Source organism: Heptranchias perlo, unplaced genomic scaffold (assembly GCF_035084215.1).
Source record: "Heptranchias perlo isolate sHepPer1 unplaced genomic scaffold, sHepPer1.hap1 HAP1_SCAFFOLD_131, whole genome shotgun sequence".
Lineage (NCBI taxonomy): Eukaryota > Metazoa > Chordata > Chondrichthyes > Hexanchiformes > Hexanchidae > Heptranchias > Heptranchias perlo.
Genome location: NW_027138548.1, coordinates 567,425 through 591,860, shown reverse-complemented (window position 1 = coordinate 591,860; position 24,436 = coordinate 567,425). Strand labels below are relative to the sequence as shown.

At 43.8% G+C, this 24,436-nt stretch overlaps 1 long non-coding RNA gene across 1 annotated transcript; it reads right to left on the bottom strand.

Annotated features, from left to right (window-relative positions):
- Positions 1 to 646: 646 nt before the first annotated feature.
- LOC137308476 (uncharacterized) lies at positions 647 to 23,626 on the bottom strand. The gene is made up of 2 exons (XR_010959532.1): positions 22,099 to 23,626; positions 647 to 4,315 (listed from the first exon to the last, which is right to left on the bottom strand). It is a non-coding gene; the product is annotated as an uncharacterized lncRNA (long non-coding RNA).
- Between the last annotated feature and the right edge of the window lie 810 nt (positions 23,627 to 24,436).

Sequence of the window (24,436 nt, the reverse complement as noted above, 5' to 3'; positions counted from 1 at the left end):
ATCGAATGCCGTTTGAAAATCCAAATATACTACATCCACTGGTTCCCCTTTATTTACCCTGCTAGTTACATCCTCTAAAAACTCTAATAAGTTTGTCAAATGCAATTTCCCTTTCATAAAACCATGTTGACTCTGCCTAATCATATTATGATTTTCTAAGTGCCCTGTTACCACGTCCTTAATAATGGATTCCAGCATTTTCCCGACGACTGATGTCAGGTTAACTGGCCTGTAGCTCCGTTTGCTCCCACCCTCCTTTCTTGAATAGCGGGTTTACATTTGCTACCTTCCAATCTACCAGGACCGTTCTAGAATCTAGAATTCTGGAAGATCATAACCAATGCATCCACTATCTCTGCAGCTACCTCTTTTAGAACCCTTTTTTATCTTGTTGGTAGTGTGACGTGTTATTTTTAGGTGTATATTTGCCCCCTCGTCCAGCAACAATTGGCGGGGTTTCAGGAAGGTGATCGGATGGGTTACCAGTATCATGAGCCCATCCATTTCCAGGTCTGCTGCAGTGCTACTGGGGACAGAAGACCAGTAGGTGGACTTACTTCTGCAATGGGTAAAGATGACAGTCCAGGGTCACAGCCCGTAGCCCTAATCTCTAACAGAAGACTAGACACTCAAGAGTCCAAAGTGGTTAAGTATCTTCATATAATTTTTAATTAAATTATATAAACTGTTACAACCAGGAAAACGTTAAAATGTAAAATAAGGCACGGCAATGATTTAAAAAATGGAAACAATATACAGAGACAGCTGTACTGGACTACGTGTGCTAGGAGTCAGTTGTCTATCATCTTTTGGAGTGCCACCATACCAAGCTCATTGCACATTTCATTCCCAAGGTGAAAGGTTCCAATACGGCAGAGAAGCCTATCCAGTCTTTTATGTTGCTTCGTCTTGGTGAGACGGCCTTGACGAGAGTTGTCCTGTTACTCTGGGGTGTGTCATGAAGAGGTGACACAGACACGATCTTTCTTTATGTACACAAAAAGGGGTCGCCGAGTGCAACGTTCTTTCTCATGTTGCTCGAGCAACTTTTAGGACCCTTGGTTCCTGAGCAATGCCTATGTGGGTATGGGTGCAGGACAGGGTTAAACCACTTTAACTTGAACAGGGGCTCCCACTATTTTATTGGAAAAGGCCTGTGCTCTCTTACTTCCTTTATCACAACAATTGAAAAGAGGGCTTCAACATGCTGTTGCTTTTGTTCTTTGGACTATGATGTGTGCTACTGTAAGTAACGTGACAAGGACATGTAACCAATTTGACCCCAGCAGTGCCTGGAAGTGCAAGAAGTCTAAGTAATTACAGCTGGACACCAAGTTATAGCTATCCCAGCCAGACAGAGGATTCAGCACAGTGATGGTCTGAACTTCGCCAACTGGCCCAACAACTGTGATCTGGGAGAGAGTTCCGTCCACAGGAGATGCAGTCTGTGAAGCTGAAGAGTTAGTACGCCTTGATAGCTTTTTGGATTGATACAGATGATGAGGTGCAGGGGCAGTTGCTCTTCTGTTCCTGCCATTAACATGGAGGTTCGACAAAAGCCCTGACATCACTAGTGCATTACATTACAGTGCAGTGTAAGTAGTGAAATAATCAAACACTGATATTTCACTCAACAATTCATGTTCTATCTTCCCCTGTCCAGAGAAAAGTTGAGCAGTGCAGCTGTTGAGGTTAGTTTATTTAGACTTGGTAGATTCTCAAGATCTGCAGAGGGTCTAGGGTCATGTAAATGGGAGGTATGAAACCTGAGCAGGACGGCCTGTTTAGACAGAGATACTGATTATCGTCTCCTATTTATCTGGTACGCTGATGTTTTCAAATATTATGATAAGTGGATGTAGACATGTATGTTTGCAATTAAAGATTCAGTTAAGTTTGCTGTAAGGAGCACTGTGTATGTTGCCATTTTGTGTTTCCCCACTAATAGCATGAAAGACTCCAAATGCTGCAAGGTCGGGGGGGGGGGGGGGGGGGGAAAGAACAGACAAGACAGTGAAGGCCCCAACTAGGTCCTCTTCCACACTTAAAAAAAATAAATAAACAAGTTAGCATGAAAATCATGAAACCTGGAAATCAATCCGAGTAAGACAAGACCTGCGTCAAATGTTTCTGTAGATACGTATAGGAAACCATTGAGGACACTCTCCAGGTCCTGGAAGACAATTCGAGGGGTGATCAGAAGCACGTGCTCTTCTTGTACCCAATTTAGTCCGAGTACTTTACAAAACGTTGGTCAAATCTCTCTAACGCGTGACCAGCAAGAGGTCTGAGCACTCAAGCAAACCAGTGGGTCTTTTGGTGGGGGGGGGGGGGGGGGGAAAGAAACCACTCTTTTTCCTCAAGCTATTCTACAGGTTTCCAGTAGCACAAAGGCTTTGTTGACATGACATAAATGTCCAAGAACAACTCATCAAAGCCCAATAATTTCCCTAAAGATCATCCTTCCTTAATTTGTTTCAGAATCAGCTAAAGCAAGTCATTGGTGTGGCTTCAGTTGCTAAGCTGAAAGCCCCAGGGAATCCAATTGTTTTTGTCATGCTTGGTCTGTGGAATCTTTCACACGGCCCTCAGACTTCTCCACAAATGGTGTGTGTTGAGAAATAGTGCATCAACGTTCTTGCTGGTTGAAACCAACATCTCCAGTTTCCTTGTTTGAAGTACTAGTATCCTCCATTCTTCTTCCTCGCACAGACGGGGCGTGTTACACTCACAGGAAGGAGAATTTCCTTTTATTGACTTTGCAGATGAACTTTAGCCATGAATAGCTCAGTACATACTGATACAGACCCATTCAGCCTAGAATCTTTTGAGATATTCCCTCAAGTATATCCTAATTTCTCCTTTGGCTTGTGTCCATTCTTTCCTTGCACCTCTCTATATAAATGCAAGTTTTAAAAACATCTTTTGGAATCTTACCTTAAGAGTCAAAGCTTTTTGAAATAGTGTTTTCAAAACTATGATGAATGTGTGTTACAATCCATTATATATGTCATGCAAAAGCATTGATACAGAAGCAAATAAATACATCTTAGGAAAACATTGCCAATACGTGTTGCTGATAATTCATTAAGAACATTAAAGAAAAAAGTTGCAAAAAGTAAAGCAGAAAAAAAATCTAAAAGCCAATTCTCCCTTTTTGGTTTTATCAAATGCATGTATGGAAGGTCCAGCAAATAATATGCCAGCAATCCCATAGTCTCAAAATAGTATCTACACTGGACAAAACCAACAACCCCAACTGATGAGCGAGAGAGAGATCAGATTTTATACAGCAGGTTCTGTCAGAACTGCATTCAAAATAGGCCCACCCACGTGGGAGGATCTGCCTCAAACCATGGGACTGAGGTATGTTCCTAGGTTGAGAATCGTCATTTTCAGATTAATTCAGGTAAATGGATGACCATAGGGAAGAACAGTCAAACAAGTGTAACTGGGCCTGTCCAGGCATCCATTCTCAATACTTCATTGATCGTGGAGCTGGCCCTTTTCAGAAATTTTTGTTCCTACATTCTGCCAGCAAGTGCTCAAACTTTAAATCATCAAGCTGGGCACCTTTCACTTTAGTTAAGAGTTGTTTGTAACAAACTCCTCCATCCCTTATTGAATAAAGGTGGAAAATCTCTCCCTCCTGTACAAGGGAAGTGTTGAAGAACCAACACATAACCAGAACAGAAATAACGTGGATGTGCACAAAAACAACGGTCCACCCCGCTGGATCAGTGTGATTCGTGTGGCTGTGCACAGAAACAACGGTCCACCCCGCTGGATCAGTGTGATTCGTGTGGCTGTGCACAGAAACAACGGTCCACCCCGCTGGATCAGTGTGATTCGTGTGGCTGTGCACAGAAACAACGGTCCACCCCGCTGGATCAGTGTGAATGTGTGCTTATCACACAATCTCACAATGTGAAGGGGTAAAAATACTTGTACTTCATTAGCACCTCATCATGTTGCCAAAATATTGAAAAGCACTTGATAGAATGAATGACTGAGTGCAGTGATTGTTGTTGTGGAGGGAAACAGCACCTAATCTGTTCATCAAGGTCCTAATGAGATTAATGACAGGTTAATGTTTTTTGGTGATATAGGTAGAAGGAGGAATGTTGACAATGAGTAACAGTAGTTTAAATAATTCTGTCCAATGGGATTACCCATTCACCATACTTCAGTTAGCCTAACCTCATTGAGAAATTTTACTCCTCTTAATAGTAATGCAGTTAGAAGTCCAGCCAAGGGTGAGCTCCATGATGTGCATTAAAAATCCCCATCTAGAATCATGGGGGTTCTTGTATACCTGGAGAAGAAGGAAGAGCCGTTATCTAAACAAGAAAGTGAAAGGCATTAATAGCTGGCACTCACAACCAGTTATATTGCAACTCTTAGTAACCGACACAAGGCTTGGCCGAAATTCTACCCTCAAGATCAGAGTCAGAGGTTGTTAGTAAAACAAGATTCCACCACAATTCCTACTCATTTATGTTAGATCCTGGAAGACAGACATTCCAGTCAACCTACTGAAGTGGGTGGGTACTTTACCTCTTTGTTGGCAGCACTATTGACACCATGTACACTACACTCCAAAATAGGATTGGAAGACTTTTATATTATAACTTGTTTTAAAACTATATTGAGTTGACTTCACCCATTCACAAATATGCCTCAACCAATAGAAACTGTTGACCGCCGCCCCCTGTTTCCTCACCTGGCTATCCAGGCCGAGACCTGCTCCTGTAAATCTAAAACCTCTGTGACCAATTCCAATTACTTTGAGGGAAGCTGAATACTGTTACCTAAATCCAGATGTGTTTATTGTCACTGCATAGCTGTTATTGTAACAGGCTTTGTACAAGGCCAATTATGTAGGTATGAGGGGTGAGTTGGCTAAAGTAGATTGGGAAATTAGATTAAAAGATATGATGGCAGATAAGCAATGGCGAACATTTAAAGAAATAATTCAAAATTCCCAATATACATTTCCCTTGAGGAATAAAAATGCCATGGGAAAATTGATTCAACCATGGCTAACCAGAGAAGTTATGGATAGTATTAGACTAAAAGAGGCTTACAATGTTGCCAAGAAGAGTAGTAAGCCTGAGGATTGGGAGTGTTTTAGAAATCAGCAAAGGATAAGAAAGAAATTGGTAAAGAGGGAGAAAACTGAATGAGAGTAAACTAGCAAGAAATAGAAAAACAGATTGTAAACGGTTCTACAAGTATATAAAAAAAAATTAGCGAAAGTAAACATGAGTTCCTTACAAGCAGAGTCAGCAGATATTATAATGGGTAATAAGGAAATGGTAGTGACATTAAATAAATATTTTGTATCTGTCTTCACATTAGAAGACTCAAAAAAAACATACCGGAAATAATGGGGAACCAAGGGTCTAATAAGAGTGAGGAACTTGAAGTGATCAAGATGAGTAAAGAAAAAGTATTAGAAAAATTAATGGGACTAAAAGCCAACAAATCCCCTGGATCTGATGGCCTATATCCAAGGGTTTTAAAAGATGTGGCTGCAGAGATAGTGGATGCATTGGTTTTGATCATCCAGAATTCCCTAGATTCTAGAACAGTCCCCGTGGATTGGAAGGTAGCAAATGTAACCCCGCTATTCAAGAAAAGGAGAGAGAAAACAGGGAACTATATGCCAGTTAGCCTGACATCAGTAGTAGGGAAAATGCTAGAATATATTATTAAGGATGTAGTAACAGGGCACTTAGAAAATCATAATCTAATTAGGCAGAGTCAAAATGGTTTTATGAAAGGGAAATAGTGTTTGATAAATCCATTAGAGTTTTTTGAGGGTGTAACTAGCAGGGTTGATAATAGGGAACCAGTAGATGTGGTATATTTGGATTTTCAAAAGGCATTCGATAAGGTGCCACACAAGAGGTTATTACATAAGATTAGGACTCATGGGATTGGGGGTAATATATTAGCATGGATTGAGGATTGGTTAACAGACAGAAAACGGAGAGCAGGAATAAAGGGGTCATTTTCAGGTTGGCAAGTTGCAACTAATGGGGTGCAGCAAGGATCAGTGCTTAGGCCTCAGCTATTTAGTCTATATTAATGACTTAGATGAAGGGACCGAGTGTAATGTATCCAGGTTTCTGATGATACAAAGCTAAGTTAAGCTGTGAGGAGGATGCAAAGAGGCTGCAAAGGGATATAGACAGGTTACGTGAGTGGGCGAGAAGGTGGCAGATGGAGTATAATGTGGGGAAATGTGAGGTTATACACTTTGGTAGGAAGAATAGAAAAACAGAATATTTTTTAAATGGTGAGAAGCTATTACATGTTGGTGTTCAGAGGGATTTGGGTGTCCTTGTACACAAAACAGTTGGAGTACAAGAGTAAATAAGTCTTGCTGCAATTGTACAGGGCTTTAGCGAGACCACACCTGGAATACTGTGTGCAGTTTTGGTCTCCTTTTCTAAGGAAGGATATACTTGCCTTAGTGCAACAAAGGTTTACCAGATTTATTCCTGGGATGAGAGTGTTATTCTATGAGGAGATATTAAGTAGAATGGGCCTATACTCTCTGGAGTTTAGAAGAATGAGAGGTGATCACATTGAAACATATAAGATTCTAAGAGGGTTTGACAGGGTAGATGCTGAGAAGATGTTTTTCCTGGCTGGAGAGTCTAGAACTAGGGGACATAGTCTCAGGATAAGGAGTCAGACATTTAGGACTGAGAGGAGGAAGAGGAATTTCTTCACTCAGAGGGTTGTGAATATTTGTAATTCTCTACCCCAGAGGGCTGTGGATGCTGAGTCACTGAGCGTATTCAAGACTGAGATCGATAGATTTTTGAACTCTAGGAGAATCAAGGGATATGGGGATTGGGCAGGAAAGTGGAGTTGAGGTTGCAGATCAGCCATGATCTGACAATGGCAGAGCAGGCTTGAGAGGCCGGATGGCCTACTCCTGCTCATGTTTCTTATGTTCTTAAAATGAATTACGGTTTGTTTTCTCCCTGTAACCCATCAGGTCTGGCCAGAAGACTACATAGACATCCACTGGAGAGAGACTGTTATTACAGTATGGCCAGTTTACAGAGTTTTCATTATACAAGTGGGCATAGGTATTCATAACGGAAAATGTTGCCAGGAAGTGGGTGCAGAAATAAGGTTTTTAAAAAAATGATTAGTCCATTTCCTGCAACATCGTACAATATGGTCACTCACTTGCCTGTCTCTGTGTTCCTGTGTCCCTCTCGGGGTGTCTCTCTAACTTTTTGCTTCTCTTTTTCTTGTTACATTTGGATGGGAGGTGGTAGGTGGTGCATGGTGCAGCAGGGGAAGGAGCTATTAATGGCTGGAGATCACAGGGTAAATGTGGCTCTCAACAGCTTTCTGCCCATCCTCTTTCCCAATCACGTGTTTCCCCCACCTCCTCATTCCCACCATATCTTCTACCAATTCACCTTCCCACTACCCGTTCCCCTTCCCTGCACCCCATCACTTCCTTCACCACCCTCCCTTTCCTCCATTTGAGCTCCTTGCTCAACCACTGTATCCTCCCCTTGCTCCAGTGATTCATAGAATCATAGAAAGTTATGGCACAGGAGGCGGCCATTCGGCCCATCGTGTCTGTGCCGGCCGAATAAAAGCTGTCCAGCTTAATCCCACTTTCCAGCGCTTGGTCCGTAGCTCTGTAGGTTTTTTTTAATATGTTCATGGGATGTGGGCATCGCTGGCGAGGCCGGCATTTATTGCCCATCCCGAATTGCCCCCGAGAAGGCTGCAGTCCGTGTGGTGACGGTTCTCCCACAGTGCTGTTCGGAAGGGAGTTCCAGGATTTTGACCCAGCAATGATGAAGGAACGGCGATAAATTTCCAAGTCGGGATGGTGTGTGACTTGAAGGGGAACGTGCAGGTGGTGTTGTTCCCATTTGCCTTACGGCACTTCAAGTGCACATCCAAATACTTTTGAGAGTTGAGGGTTTCTGTCTCTCCCATCCTCAGTTCCAGACCCTCCTCAGCTCCCCTCTAATCCTTCTACCAATTACTTTAAATCTATGCCCCCTGGTCACTGACCCCTCTGCTAAGGGAAATAGGTTCTCCCTATCCACTCTATCCAGACCAATCATGATTTTGTACACCTCAATTAAATCTCCCTTCAGCCTCCTCTGTTCCAATGAAAACAACCCCAGCCAATCCAATCTTTCCTCAGCGCTAAAATTCTCCAGCCCTGGCAACATCCTCATAATTCTCCTCCATACCCTCTCTAGTGCAATCACATCTTTCCTATAATGTGGTGACTGGAACTGTACGCAGTACTCAAGCTGTGGCCTAATAATTTTATACAGTTCAAGATCAAAGCACTGCAGTCCTGCCACATCCAGTCATGAATGGTGACAGACAATTGAACAACTAACAGGAGGAGGAGGCTCTGAAAACATCCCCATCCTCAATGATGGCAGAGTCCATGTAAGTGCAAAAGACAGGGCTGCAGCGTTTGCAACCATCTTCAGCCAGAAGTGCCGAGTGGATGATCCATTTCGGCCTCCTCCCGATAACCCCACCATCACAGAAGCCAGTCTTCAGCCAATTCGATTCACTCCATGTGATATCAAGAAATGGTTGAGTGCACCGGATACAACAAAGGCTATGGGCCCTGACAACATCCCGGCTGCAGTGCTGAAGGCGTGTGCTCCAGAACTAGCTGCGCCTCTAGCCAAGCTGTTCCAGTACAGCTACAACACTGGCATCTACCCGACAATGTGGAAAATTGCCCAGGTATGTCCTGTCCACAAAAAGCAGGACAAATCCAATCCGGCCAACTACCGCCCCATCAGTCTACTCTCAATCATCAGCAAAGTGATGGAAGGTGTCGTCGACAGTGCTATCAAGCGACACTTACTCACCAATAACCTGCTCACCGATGCTCAGTTTGGGTTCCGCCAGGACCACTCGGCTCCAGACCTCATTACAGCGTTGGTCCAAACATGGACAAAAGAGCTGAATTCCAGAGGTGAGGTGAGAGTGACTGCCCTTGACATCAAGGCAGCATTTGACCGAGTTTGGCACCAAGGAGCCCTAGTAAAATTGAAGTCAATGGGAATCAGGGGAAAAACTCTCCAGTGGCTGGAGTCATACCTAGCACAAAGGAAGATGGTAGTGGTTGTTGGAGGCCAATCATCTCAGCCCCAGGACATTGCTGCAGGAGTTCCTCAGGGCAGTGTCCTCGGCCCAACCATCTTCAGCTGCTTCATCAATGACCTTCCCTCCATCATAAGGTCAGAAATGGGGATGTGCGCTGATGACTGCACAGTGTTCAGTTCCATTCGCAACCCCTCAAATAATGAAGCAGTCCGAGCCCGCATGCAGCAAGACCTGGACAACATCCAGGCTTGGGCTCACAAGTGGCAAGTAACATTCGCGCCAGATAAGTGCCAGGCAATGACCATCTCCAACAAGAGAGAGTCTAACCACCTCCCCTTGACATTCAACAGCATTACCATCGCCGAATCCCCCACCATCAACATCCTGGGGGTCAGCATTGACCAGAAACTTAACTGGACCAGCCATATAAATACTGTGGCTACTAGAGCAGGTCAAAGGCTGGGTATTCTGTGGCGAGTGACTCACCTCCTGACTCCCCAAAGCCTTTCCACCATCTACAAGGCACAAGTCAGGAGTGTGATGGAATACTCCCCACTTGCCTGGATGAGTGCAGCTCCAACAACACTCAAGAAGCTCGACACCATCCAAGATAAAGCAGCCCGCTTGATTGGCACCCCATCCACCACCCTGAACATTCACTCCCTTCACCACCGGCGCACCGTGGCTGCAGTGTGCACTATCCACAGGATGCACTGCAGCAACTCGCCAAGGCTTCTCCGACAGCACCTCCCAAACCCGCGACCTCTACCACCTAGAAGGACAAGAGCAGCAGGCACATGGGAACAACACCACCTGCACGTTCCCCTCCAAGTCACACACCATCCCGACTTGGAAATATATCGCCGTTCCTTCATTGTCGCTGGGTCAAAATCCTGGAACTCCCTTCCTAACAGCACTGTGGGAGAACCGTCACCACACGGACTGCAGCGGTTCAAGAAGGCGGCTCACCACCACCTTCTCAAGGGCAATTAGGGATGGGCAATAAATGCTGGCCTCGCCAGCGACGCCCACATCCCGTGAACGAATAAAAAAAAGAGCTGAATTCCAGAGGTGAGGTGAGAGTGACTGCCCTGGACATCAATGCAGCATTTGACAGAGTGTGGCACCTTGGAGCCCTAGTAAAATTGAAGTCAATGGGGATCAGGGGGAAAACTGTCCAGTGGCTGGAGTCATACCTAGCACAAAGGAAGATGGTAGTGGTTGTTGGAGGCCAATCATCTCAGCCCCAGGACATTGCTGCAGGAGTTCCTCAGGGCAGTGTCCTAGGCCCAACCATCTTCAGCTGCTTCATCAATGACCTTCCCTCCATCATAAGGTCAGAAACAGGGATGTTCGCTGATGATTGCAGTGTTCCGTTCCATTCACAATCCCTCAGATAATGAAGCAGTCCGTGCCCGCATGCAGCAAGACCTGGACAACATCCAGGCTTGGGCTCATAAGTGGCAAGTAACATTCGCACCAGACAAGTCCCAGGCAATGACCATCTCCAACAAGAGAGAGTCTAACCACCTCCCCCTGACATTCAACGGCATTACCATCGCCGAATCCCCCACCATCAACATCCTGGGGGTCACCATTGACTAGAAACTGAACTGGACCAGCCATATAAATACTGTGGATACAAGAGCAGGTCAGAGGCTGGGTATTCTGCAGCGAGTGACTCACTTTCTGACTCCCCAAAGCCTTTCCACCATCTACAAGGCACAAGTCAGGAGTGTGATGGAATACTCTCCATTTGCCTGGATGAGTGCAGCTCCAACAACACTCAAGAAGCTCGACACCATCCAGGATAAAGCAGCCCGCTTGATTGGCACCCCATCCACCACCCTAAACATTCACTCCCTTCACCACCGGCGCTCTGTGGCTGCAGTGTGTACCATCCACAGGATGCACTGCAGGAACTCGCCAAGGCTTCTTCGACAGCACCTCCCAAACCCGCGACCTCTACCACCTAGAAGGACAAGAGCAGCAGGCCCATGGGAACAACACCACCTGCACGTTCCCCTCCAAGTCACACACCATCCCGACTTGGAAATATATCGCCGTTCCTTCATCGTCGCTGGGTCAAAATCCTGGAACTCCCTTCCTAACAGCACTGTGGGAGAACCTTCACCACACGGACTGCAGCGGTTCAAGGCGGCGGCTCACCACCACCTTCTCAAGGGCAATTAGGGATGGGCAATAAATGCTGGCCTTGCCAGCAACACCCACCTCCCATGAACGAATAAAAAAAAGCATAACCTCTCTGCTCTTATATGCCTCGGCAAATAAAGGAAAGTATCCCGTATACATTCTGAACCACCTTATCTACCTGTCCTGCTACCTTCAGGGATCTGTGGTCATGCACTCCAAGGTCCCTCGGTTCCTTTACACCCCTCAGTATCCTCCCATTTATTGTGTATTCCTTTGCCTCCCCAAATGCATTACCTCACATTTCTCCGGATTGAATTCCATTTGCCACTTTTCTGTCCACCTGACCAGTCCATTGCTATCTTACTGCGGTCTACAGCTTTCCTCCTCACTATCAAACACATGGCCAATTTTTGTATCATGTGCAAACTTCTTAATCATGCCCCTTACATTTTGGTCTACATTATTTATATATACCACAAAAAACAAGGGACCTAGCACTGAACCCTGTGGAACCCCACTGGAAACAGCATTACAGTCACAAAAGCACCGGACCATTACCCTTTGCTTCCTACCACTGAGCTAATTTTGGATCCAACTTGCCACTCCCCCTTGTATCCCATGGGCTTTTACTTTTTTGACCGAGTCAAAAGCCTTGCTAAAATCCATGCAGACTACATTAAACGCACTACCCTCATCGACCCTCCTTATTACCTCCTCAAAAAATTTAATCAAGTTCGTCAGACACAACCTTCCCGTAGCAAATGCATGCTGACTGTCCTTGATTAATCCTTGTCTTTCTAAATGACGATTAATACTGTCCCTCAGAATTGTTTCCAATAATTTGTCCACCACTGAGGCAAGGCTGACTGGCTTATAATTACTCAGTCTATCCCTTTCTCCCTTTTTAAACAATGGTATGACATTAGCAGTCCTCCAATCCTCCAGCACCACGCCTATAGCCAGAGAAGATTTGAAAAAGGTAGTCAGAGCCTCTGCTATTTCCTCCCTTGCTTCTCTTAATAGCCTGGGATATATTTCATCCGGGCCTGGTGATTTATCTACTTTCAAAGATGCTGAACCCCTTAATACTTCCCCTCTCACTATGTTTATCCCATCCAATATTTCACACTCTTCCTACTTAACTAAAATCTCTGCATCGTCCCTCTCTTTTGTGAAGACAGACCCAAAGTATTCATTAAGAACCATACCCACATCTTCCGCCTCCACACACAGGTTACCGTTTTGGTCTCTAATAGGCCCTACTCTTTCCTCAATTATCCTCTTGCTCTTTATGTATTTATAAGACATGTGAATTTTCCTTGATTTTACTTGTCAGTATTTTTTCATGTCAACTTTTTTTTTTCCTAATCTTTCACCCCTGCACTTTCTATACTCCTCTAGGCTTTCTGCAGTACTGAACTCTCGGTGTCTGACATAAGCTTCCCTTTTTTGCCATATCTTAGAGAGTAGCAAAAGTAAATGTTGCTACCTTAGAGGCTGAGACAAGATCAATTATAATGGGGAAATCAGGAAATGGCAGATACGTTAAACAAATATTTTACATCTGTCTTCACAGAAGATGACACAAAAAGCATACCAAAAATTGTGGGGAACCAAGGGGTAAATGAGAGTGAGGAACTTAAAACAATTAATATCACTACAGAAAAAGTACTGAACAAACTAATGGGACTAAAAGCCGACAAATTCCCTGGACCAGATGGCCTACATCCTAGGGTTCTAAAAGAGATGGCTGCAGAGAAAGTGGATGCATTGGTTATGATCTTCCAAAATTCCCTAGATTGTGGAACGGTCCCAGTGGACTGGAAGATAGCAAATGTTACCGCGCTATTCAAGAAGGGAGGGTGAGAAAAAACAGGGAACTACAGGCCAGTTAGCCTGACATCGATTGTCTGGAAAATGCTGGAATCGATTATTAAGGAAGTGGTAACAGGGCACTTGGAAAATCATAATATGATTAGGCAGAATTAACATGATTTTATGAAAGGGAAATCCTGTTTTGACAAATTTATTAGAGTTTTTTGAGGATGTAACTAGAGGGTATATAAAGGGGAACCATTGGATGTAGTGCATTTGGATTTTCAAAAGGAGTCGATAAGGTGCCACATAAAAGGTTGTTACACAAGGTAAGGGCTCATGGGGTTGGGGATAATATATTAGCATGGAAAAAGGATTGGTTAAAGGACAGAAAACAGAGTAGGGATAAACATGTCATTCTCAGGTTGGCAGGCTGTAACTAATGGGGTGCCGCAAGGATCAGTGCTTGAGCCTCAGCTATTTACAATCTATGTTAATGACTTGGATGAAGGGACCTAGTGTAATGTATTCAAGTTTGTTGACAAGACAAAGCTAGGTAGGAAAGCAAGCTTTGAGGAGAACACAGATTCTGCAAAGGGATATAGACAGATTAAGTGAGTGGGAAAGAAGCTGGCAGATGGAGTATAATGCGGGGAAATGTGAGGTTATTCACCTTGGTAGGAAGAATAGAAAAGCAGAATATTTTTTAAATGGTGAGAAACTATTAAATGTTGGTGTTCAGAGAGACTTGGGTGTCCTTGTATAAGAAACCCAAAAAGTTAGTATGCAGGTACAGCAGGCAATTAGGAAAGCAAATGGTTTGGAGGGTTGGAGTACAAGAGTAAAGAAGTCTTACTACAGTTGTACAGGGCTTTGGTGAGACCTCACCTGGAGAACTGCAAACAGTTTTGGTCTCCTTATCTAAGGAAGGATATACTTGCCTTGGAGGCGGTACAGCGAAGGTTCACCAGATTAATTGCTGGGATGAGGGGCTTGTCCTATGAGGAAAGGTTGAGTAGAACAGGCCTATTATGTTTGGAGTTTAGAAGAATCAGAAGTGATCTCATTGAAACATAAGATTCTGAGGGGGCTTGACAGGGTAGATGCTGAGAGATTGTTTCCCCTGGCTAGAGAGTCTAGAACTAGGGGGCATAATCACAGGATAAGGGGTCGGCCATTCAAGACTGAGATGAGGAGGAATTTCTTCACGCAGAGGGTTGTGAATCTTTGGAATTCTCTACCCCAGAGGGCTGTGGATGCTGAGTCATTGAGTATATTCAAGGCTGAGATGGATAGATTTTTGGACTCTGGGGGAATCAAGGGATATGGGGATCGGGCGGGAAAGTGAACTTGAGATCGAAGATCAGCCATGATCTGATTGAATGACGGAGCAGGCTCGAGGGGCCGTATGGCCTACTCCTGCACCTATTTCTTTTGTATGTTCTTTGACATCCAGGGGGCTCCAGATTTGGCATTCCCACCCTTTTTCTTTGTGGAAACATATTTGCTCTGCGCCCCTTGAATCTCCCCCTTGAATGCCTCCCACTGCTCTGACACTGATTTGCCTTCAAGTAACTGTTTCCAGTCCACTTTTGCTAAATCACTTCTCAGCTTATTAAAGTTTGCCTTTCCCCAATTAAGAACTTTTGCTCCTGTTCTCTTTGTCTTTTTCCATAACTATGCTAAATCTAATTGAATTGCGATCACTACCACCGAAATGTTCTCCCCACTGATACTCCTACCACCTGCCCAGCTTCATTCCCTGAAGCTAAGACCAGAACTGCCCCCTCTCTTGTTGGGCTTGCCAAATACTGGCTAAAAAAGTATTCCTGAATGTGTTTTAAGAATTCTGCGCCCTCTATATGTTTTACACTAATTCTATCCCAGTTAATATCAGGGTCGTTAAAATCCCCTATTACTGCCCTATTGTTTTCGCACTTCTCAGAAATTTGCCGACATATTTGCTCTTCTATCTCCTTCTCACTGTTTGGGGGGTCTAGAGTACACTCCCAGTAGTGTGACTGGCACTTTTTTGTTCTTTAGCTCAAACCATATTCCTCATTTGATGATCCTTCTAACATATCATCCCTCATTTCACCATTGCATCCAATCCTCCCATATGTGGGTGGGTAGAGACAAGAGACCCCCTCACACTCATTGATCGCCTCCTCTCCTACCATCACTTCCTATCAGTTTTCCTCAAAGAGGTTTTGTTTGGTTTGGTTTCAAAATTCAACTTGAAAAAGAAAAATAACTCAAATTGGAATAAGGGAAGAAATGGTCAGTCTTGTACTCCGTCTCACTCGCTCCTCAGGTATTAGATGTTAGTACTTCTGTCTCTCAGATATAAGCAATTAGTATTGATCTTTTTAATCGTCAACAAAACACACAAGAGAATTTGTTTGCTTCAAAATTAAACAGTTTTTCATTTGAAAACTGAATGTTATATGATGAAAAACTCACGCTTCCTCCAACCTCAGTCTCTCTTTCTCACTCACTGACCAGCGTATCTCTCGGATCCCAATCTCTCATTCACATTCCCTGATCATAATCTGTGTCTCTTTTCCTTCTCAGCTTAATACACTTTCTAAAGTTTCCAGAATACACAACAAAAGGCGTGTAAACAAAACATGGTCATTCTTCTCCCTCTCTCTCACACACAACAGCCTCTTTTTAAAAAAAAAAGACTCCATATTAATTTTACCTCGTTAAAGCTTTTGAAATTTGTCAATATTGATGTATCTCATAGAATCATAGAATGATAAGAACATAAGAAATAGGAGCAGTAGGCCATACGGCCCCTCGAGCCTGCTCCGCCATTCAATAAGATCATGGCTGATCTTCGACCTCAACTCCACTTTCCCCCAGATCCCTCTGCTCCTCTACCCCATTTAGACTCTTACTATCCAAGCATGATACAGCATACAATGAGGCCATTCAGCCCATCATGCCTATGCCAGCTCTTTGAAAGAGCAATCTAATTAGTCCCACTCTTCTGCTCTTTCCCCATAAATTTTTGCCATTCAAGTATTAATCCAATTACCTTTTGAAAGTTAATATTGAATCTGCTTCCACCACCCTTTCAGGCAACACATTTCAGATCATAACAACTCGCTGCGTAAAAAAATGTTTCCTCATGTCACCTCTGGTTCTTTTGCCAATTACCAATCAGTAGTGGTGCTGCCGAGCCACTCTTGGTGATAGACTTTGAAATCCCCCACCCAGAGTACATTTTGTGCCCTTTCTACCCTCAGTGCTTCCTCCAAGTGGTGCTCAACATGGAGGAGGATTGATTCATCAGCTGAGGGAGGACGGTAGATGGTAATCAGCAGGAGGTTTCCTTGCCCATGTTTGACCTGATGCCATGAGATTTCATGGGGTCCACAGTCAATGTTGAGGACTCCCAGGGCCACTCCCTCCTGACTGTATATCACTGTACCGCCACCTCTGGTGGGTCTGTCCTGCCCGTGGGACAGGACATACCCAGGGATGGTGATGGAAGAGTCTGGGACGTGGCTGAAAGGTATGATTCTGAGAGTATGGCGATGTCAGGCTGTTGCTTGACTCGTCTGTGGGACAGCTCTCCCAATTTTGGCACAAGTCCCGAGATGTTAGTAAGGAGGACCTTGCAGGGTCGACTGGGCTTGGTTTGCAATTGTCGTGTCCCATGCCTAGTGGTCCGATGCCGGGTGGTCCGTCCGGTTTTATTCTTATTATGACTTTTCGTAGCGAGATTTTACAACTGAGTGGCTTGCTAGGCCATTTCAGAGGGCAATTAAGAATCAACCACATTGCTGTGGGTCTGGAGTCACATATAGGCCAGACCGGGTAAGGACGGCAGGTTTCCTTCCCTAAAGGACATTAGTGAACCAGATGGGTTTTTACGACAATCCGGTAGTTTCACGGCCACCATTACTGATACTAGTATTTAATTCCAGATTTTTATTTAATTAATTGAATTTAATTAATTGAATTAATTATAAATATAAATCTCATTGAAACATATAAAATTCTGACAGGGCTAGACAGACTGGATGCTTCCCCTGGCTGGGGGGGTCCACAACGAGGGGTCACAGTCTCAGGGTAAGGGGTAGGACCTTTTAGGACTGAGATGAGGAGAAATTTCTTCACTCAGAGGATTGTGAACCTGTGGAATTCTCTACCACAGAAGGCTGTGGAGGCCAAGTCACTGAATATATTTAAGAAGGAGCTTAGATAGATTTCTGGACACAAAAGGAGTCAAGGGGTATGGAGAGAGAGCGGGAATATGGTATTGAGATTGAGAATCAGTCATGATCATATTGAATGGCGGAGCAGGCTCGAAGGGCTGAATGGCCTACTCCTGCTCCTATTTTCTATGTTTATAAAGGTTTAGCATAACTTCCTTGCTTTTGTACTCTATGCCTTTATTTATAAAGCCAAAGATCCTGTATGCCTTTTTAAACAGTCTTCTCAACTTGTCCTGTCACCTTCAAAGATTTGTGTACACACCCCCCCAGGTCTCCCTGTTCCTGTACCTCCTTTAAAATTGTACCATTTAGTTTACATTACCTCTTCTCATTCTTCCTACCAAAATGTATCACTTCACACTTCTCTGTTAAATTTCATCTGTCATATGTCTGCCCATTTCACCAGCCTGTCTATGTCCTCCTGAAGTCTGTTGCTATCCTCCTCACTGTTACATTTCTGAGTTTTGTGTCATCTGAAAAGTTTGAAATTATACCATCTATACCCAAGTCCAGGTCATTAATAAATATCAAAAAGAGCAGTGGTCGTAATACTGTCCCCTGGGGAACACCACTGTAAACTTCCCTCCAGTCTGAAAAACAATCGTTCACCACTACTCTCCGCTTTCTGTCCCTTAGCCAATTTTGTATCCACCCACCAACTGCCCCTTAAATCCCATGGGCTTCAATTTTGCAATGAGGTACTTTATCAAATGCCGTTTACACAACATCAACTGCACTACCCTCATCAACCCACTCTGTTACTTTATCAAAGAACTCAATCAAGTTAGTCAAACACGATTTGCCTTTAACAAATACATGTTGGCTGTCATTTATTAACCCATATTTTTCCACAGACCAATTAATTTTCTCCCAGGTTAATGTCTCAAAGTTTCCCCACCACCGACGTTAGGCTGGCTGGCCTGTAATTGTTGGCTTTATCCCTCTCACCCTTTTTAAACAGTGGTGTAACATTTGCAATCCTCCAGTACTCTGGCACCATCCCTATATCTAAGGAGGATTGCAAGATTTTGGCCAGAGCCTCTGCAATTTCCACCCTTACTTCTCTAAGCAACTTAGGATGCATCCCATCCGGACCAGGTGACTTTTCTACTTTGAGCACTGCCAACCTTTTAAGTACCTCCTCTTTATCTATTTTTATCCCATGCAATTCCTCTATTATCTCCTACTTTACTGTGATATTGGCAGTATCATCATCTTTCGTGAAGACAGATGCAAAGTACTCGTTTAGTACCTCAGCCACGCCCTCTGCCTCCACAAGATCTCCTTTTTGGTCCCTAATTGGCCCTACCCTTCCTTTGACTACCCTTTTACTATTTGTATGTTTACAAAAGACTTTTGGGTTGCGTTTTATGTTACCTGCTAATCTATTCTCATACATTCTCTTTGCCTTATTTCCTTTTTCAGTTCTCCCATATACTTTTTGTATTCAGCTTGGTTCTCTACTGATTTACGAACCTGACATTTATCATAAGCCTTTTTCTGTTTCATTTTAATCTCTATATCTTTAGTCATCCGGGGAGTTCTAGCTTTGGATGCCCTTCCTTTCCCCCTCGTGGGAATATGTCTAGTTTGTACCTGAACCATCTTCTCTTCAAAGGCCTCCCATTGCTCATTTACTTGCCAATCTTTGATTCCAATCCATCTTGGCCAGATCCCTTTTCAACTCACTGAAATTAGCCATCCTCCAGTTGAGTATTCTCACATTTGATTTTTCCTTGTCCTTTTCCATAACTACTCTGTGATCACTGAACTCCAAATGCTCCCCCACTGAAACATGCTCCACTTGCCCCACTTCATTCCCCAGAACTATATCCAGCTCTGCTTCCTTTCTTGTTGGGCTGGAAACACACTGATCAAGAAAGTTCTCTTGTACACATTTCAGGAGTTCCTCCCCCTCTTTGGCCTTTACACTGTTATTTTCCCAGTCTATGTTGCGATAATTGAAGTCCCCCATTATCACTACTCTATAGTTCTTGCACTGTTCTGCAATTAGCTTGCAAATTTGCTTCTCAAACTCCTTCCCACTATTTGGTGGCCTATAGTATTTACCCAGAAGCATAATAGCCCCTCATTTGTTCCTTAATTCTAACCTAATAGATTCTGTCTTTGAACCCTCAAGTACATATCCCTTTCTAGTGCTATAACAGTATCTTTGATCAATACTGCCACCCAACCCCCACCTCTTTTTTTTCTTTTCTGAATACATTATAGCCAGGAATATTATAGCCAGAAAAATGAAACAGAAAAAGGCTTATGAATCCTCCCCTTGTTTGAGCCAGGTCGCCGTTATTACCACTATATCATTATCCCATGTGGCGATTTGTGCCTGCAGCTCACCAACCTTATGTACCACGCAACATGCATTTACACATATGCACTCTAAATGGTAATGCATCTGGGGAGGGCAAACAAGGCAAGGGAGTACACAATAAATGGGAGGATACTGAAAAATGTAGGGGTAGTGAGGGACCTTGGAATACATGTCCACAGATCCCTAAAGGTAGGAGGACAGATAGATAAGGTGGTTAAGAAGGTATATGGGATACTTTCCTTTATTTGCCAAGGCATAGAATGTAAGAGCAGGGAGGTTATGCTGGAACTGTATAAAACACTAGTTAGGCCACAGCTTGAGTACGGTGTACAGTTCTGGTCACCACATTACAGGAAAGATGTGATTGCACTAGAGAGGGTACAGGAGATTTACGAGGATGTAGCCAGGACTGGAGAATTTTAACTATGAGGAAAGATTGGAAAAGCTGGGGTTGTTCTTTTTGGAACAAAGGAGGCTGAGGGGAGATTTCATTGAAGTATATAAAATTATGAAGGGCCTAGAGTGGATAGGGTGGACCTATTTCCCTTAGCAGAGAGGTCAATAACCAGGGGGCATAGATTTAAAGTAATTGGTAGAAGGATTAGAGGGGAGCTGAGGAAAAATGTTTTCACCCAGAGGGTGGCGGGGGTCTGGAACTCACTGCCTGAAAGGGTGGTAGTGGCAGAAACCCTCATCACATTTAAAAAGTACTTGGATATGCACTTGAAGTACCATAACCTACAAGGCTAAGTGCTGGACCAAGTGCTGGAAAGTGGGATTAGGCCGTGTGGCTCATTTTCGGCCTTCGCAGACACAATGGGCCAAATGGCCTCCTTCTGTGCCGTAAATTTTCTATGATTGTAAACCCATCTTAGTCTGCCTCACATTTCCCCTGTCTGATCCCTCCTATTTCTGAACTATTTATTGCAACGCTGTTTGTCTCTCCCAGTCCTGTGTGCACCTTATATCTCCTCTCTAATGCTTCATCCTGGTGCCCCTCCCCCCCCCGACAAATTAGTTTAAACCCTCCCCCACAGCACGTTAATCTTCTGAGGACAATGATCCCAGCTCTGTTGAGGTCAACCCATCCAATTTGTTACTGGTCTCTCCTGCCCCAGAACTGGTCCCAATACCCCAGGAATCTGAAGCCCTCCCTCCTGCACCATTTCTCCAGCCACGCATTAACCTGTCTTATCTTACTGCTCCTCCTACTCACTAGCACATGGCACTAGGAGTAATCCAGAGATTACTACCTTTGATATCCTGCTCTTTAACTTCCTCCCTAGTTCCAAAAACTGTCTGGATGACCTCAACCCTTTTCTTACCTATTTTATTGGTTCCCACATGGACCACGACTTCTGGCAGCTCCCCCTTCCCCCACAAAATGTTCTGCACCCGTTCAGTGATGTCCTTCACCCTGGCACCAGGGAGGCAACACGCCATGCAAGACTCACATTAATGGTTGCAAAAACGCCAGTCTATCCCTGACTATCGAATCCTCTATGATCACTGTATTTCTGCACTGCACTGTACTCCCTCACCATTACCTCTGGAGTCCCCCAAGGATTTATCCTTAGCTCCCTTCTATTTCTCATCTACATGCTGCCCCTCGGTGACATCATCCGAAAATACAATGTCAGGTTCCACATGTATGCTGATGATAGCAACCTCTACCTCACCACCACCTCTCTCGACCCCTCCACTATCTCTCATTTGTCACACTGCTTGTCTGACATCCAGAACTGGATGAGCAAAAATTTCCTCCAACCAAATATTCGGAAGTCAGAAGCCTCAAACGAAATTCCCTAGCCATCGATTCCATCCCTCTCCCTGGCCACTGTCTGAGGCTAAATCAGACCGTTTGCACCCTTGGCGTCCTATCTGACCCCGAGATGAGCTTCCAACCACATATCCAGTCCATCACCAAGATCATCTACTTCGACCCGCATTACATCGTCTGTTTCCGCCTGTGCCTCAGCTCATCTGCTTCTGAAACCCTCATCCATGACTTTGTTACCTCTAGACCCGACTTTTCAAATGCTCTCCTAGCTGGCCTCCCATCTTCCACCCTCCATAAACTTGAGCTCATCCAAAACTCTGCTGCCCTTATCCTAACTCGCATTAAGTCCCGTTCACCCATCACTCCTGTATTTGCTGACCTATATTGGCTCCTAGGCCGGTAACGCCTCGATTTTAAAATTCTCATCCTGGTTTTCAAATTCCTTCATGACCTCGCCCCTCCCAATCTGTTGTAGGGAGTAGCAAATATGCTCTGCCCACAAGATATAGATGACTGCTATACTCACAGACATCTGGATATGAATGGACATGATAGCATGTAACCCCATCATGAACAAAGAATTTGCATAGCATTACTAGACTATTTCACTTGCCACATGAGCACAGTATTAAGCATATTAGAGAGAGTATACTTACAGTTACATGAAATATTGCTTTGTTCCACACAGTCCTGACACCAACAGGGTCTTAAACATCAGCAGAATGACATACGTAAGTGATCTTGGCACGGAACATCTTCTTGGGAAAGTCCCCTATGCTGAATAACAACATTGTGAAAGACAGATAGAATGGTTTAGCGTACCTTCAGAGGGGTGTATTGTAATGTACTGGAAGACAGCTTTCCAAACATTCTCAGTAACCGTGCAAGGCATTTGGTGGACTGGATCATTACTGTTTCCTTTTCAGAGTTGAATGGGCTGGGCCCTTGGCCATAATCACTATCACCGAATAGCTGACCCAGATGTCTCTCGATGGTCTTAAATGTCCTGGAAATGGAGGCACCGAGTGGACTCTGGATAGTTTACAAACAAAAGTGATGAAACTGTTTAAACCACAAACTATTTGTATGTTCATAACCACTTACCTTCTGTACCAGGGGTACGGTATTGTAGTGATTATGTTACTAAACTAGTAATCCAGAAAACACAAGTTCTAATCTCACCATGGCAGTTTGAGAATTTGAAATCAGTTTAAAAAGAAAATCTAGAAATGAAAAAAGCTGGTGTCAGTAAAAGTGACCATGAAGCTGTTGGATTGTCATTAAAAACCCAAGTTGTTCAGTAATGTCCTTTAGGGAAGGAAACCTGCCACTCTTACCCAGTCTGGCCTATATGTAACTCCAATCCAACACTTATGTGGTTAACTGCTCTCTGAAGTGGCCACCACCTTCTCAGTGCAACTAGGGGTGGGCAAATAATGTCCATCAGCAACAATGAATATTTAAAAATTCCTTCCAATTATGGTAAAAGACTACATTTAGTTAAGGGGCACTCAAGTATTAAGCTGACACTACCCTCAACCATGTCAAGCCATCAAATAGTACAGCACTATTTTCTGCTTTTGCTTAGAGTTTTGAGGGAAACATACCTGTAAATGCAATTCTTTATCAACATAGCTGTGACTTGCTGGATTCGTGCAGACATGGTGGATGGACAATTAGAAAGAGCCTGGAAGCGATCAGTAGCTTAAAAGCTGATCCTAATGATAACATTGTCACTGCTAATGGCAATGCTGGGCTAATGCCAAAACTGCAACTCTTCATTGTATTCATGACATATGTAGTCTTGATATGCCCTTACCTTAAAGCCAAATAATTCACATGGGTCTGATCAATTCTGTTTGGAAAGAACTGCCTCCTCATCCTACGTTCATCATCTGCTGCTGTTATCCACTAGTAAAACTGTAACTGTTAGCCTATCAACCACCATCTGACCAAGGGATGTACTTTGGCCAGCCGTTTTGCAGTCTTCAGACATCTGGCCAAGCACTACCATTCAAAATGTTCGAAGAAGATTTAAAATTGCTGTTGCTGCTGATGGTTTTGAGGGAAAGATATATATGGATGGTGAGTATTTTAAAAGCTGATGCTGAAGATACTGTCACCAACACCGCAGAGTATGTTCGAGTCTAGATTTCAACAGGACTGGAAGACAGACTTGTGCAGAGAAGCATCACATTCACTGCTGGCAGCATATAATACTGACACTCAAACGCATCAAATCCAGTTGAATGTGGCAGGCAAAATAGCTAATTATTCAATCAATTAAACATGTTGGGCCGGATGTTGCTCTGAAAATAACAGCGATGCTAACAGGGCTCAGTTATTTCAGTGCAAATGGTACAGCAACTTCTGGCCAACGCACATGCGCAGTCTAACGTGGAAATCAAGAAGTTCCTCTACCAGATGTCCTGCTCCTCCGTAAGCATAGTGAGAACTGCATCTCGCCAGCTAAGTCACCGTTAAAATGAATGCAACAGCGTGAAATTCCTCTACTGCCATAATGGAATCGAAGTAATTGCGCCAAAAAAAGGTATGTCAAGTCTTTTAAGTCTAAGCAAACTTTTAACAGCGTGGTAAGTCTTAATGACTGCCAACCAGCCTCTCTGGCACTGAAAATTAACTTCTACGAGTGTGGAATCTCATTCCTTCAGATTTTAATTGTTGTTGGACATGTGAAAATTTTTTAAAAAAACTTTTTCTCTTGGTTCAATATTTCTTACCCTCTCTATTTCGCTTTTTATAACTGATTTGACATTGAATTCACTATTCTAACTTACACTTCCTGGTTCTGACTCGGTGCTGCTTATTAACATGGTTCAATCTGATTATTTATGAGGATACACAGAGCTTGCCACTTCACACAGGTCCCAGATGCCCAGGACTGTGCACCGCGTTGCATTGAGGGCCCCTTGAGAGGAACTTACTGTGCAAAAGCCCATGAAAAGTGTACAGGCAAGTGCAAGTCTAACAGCA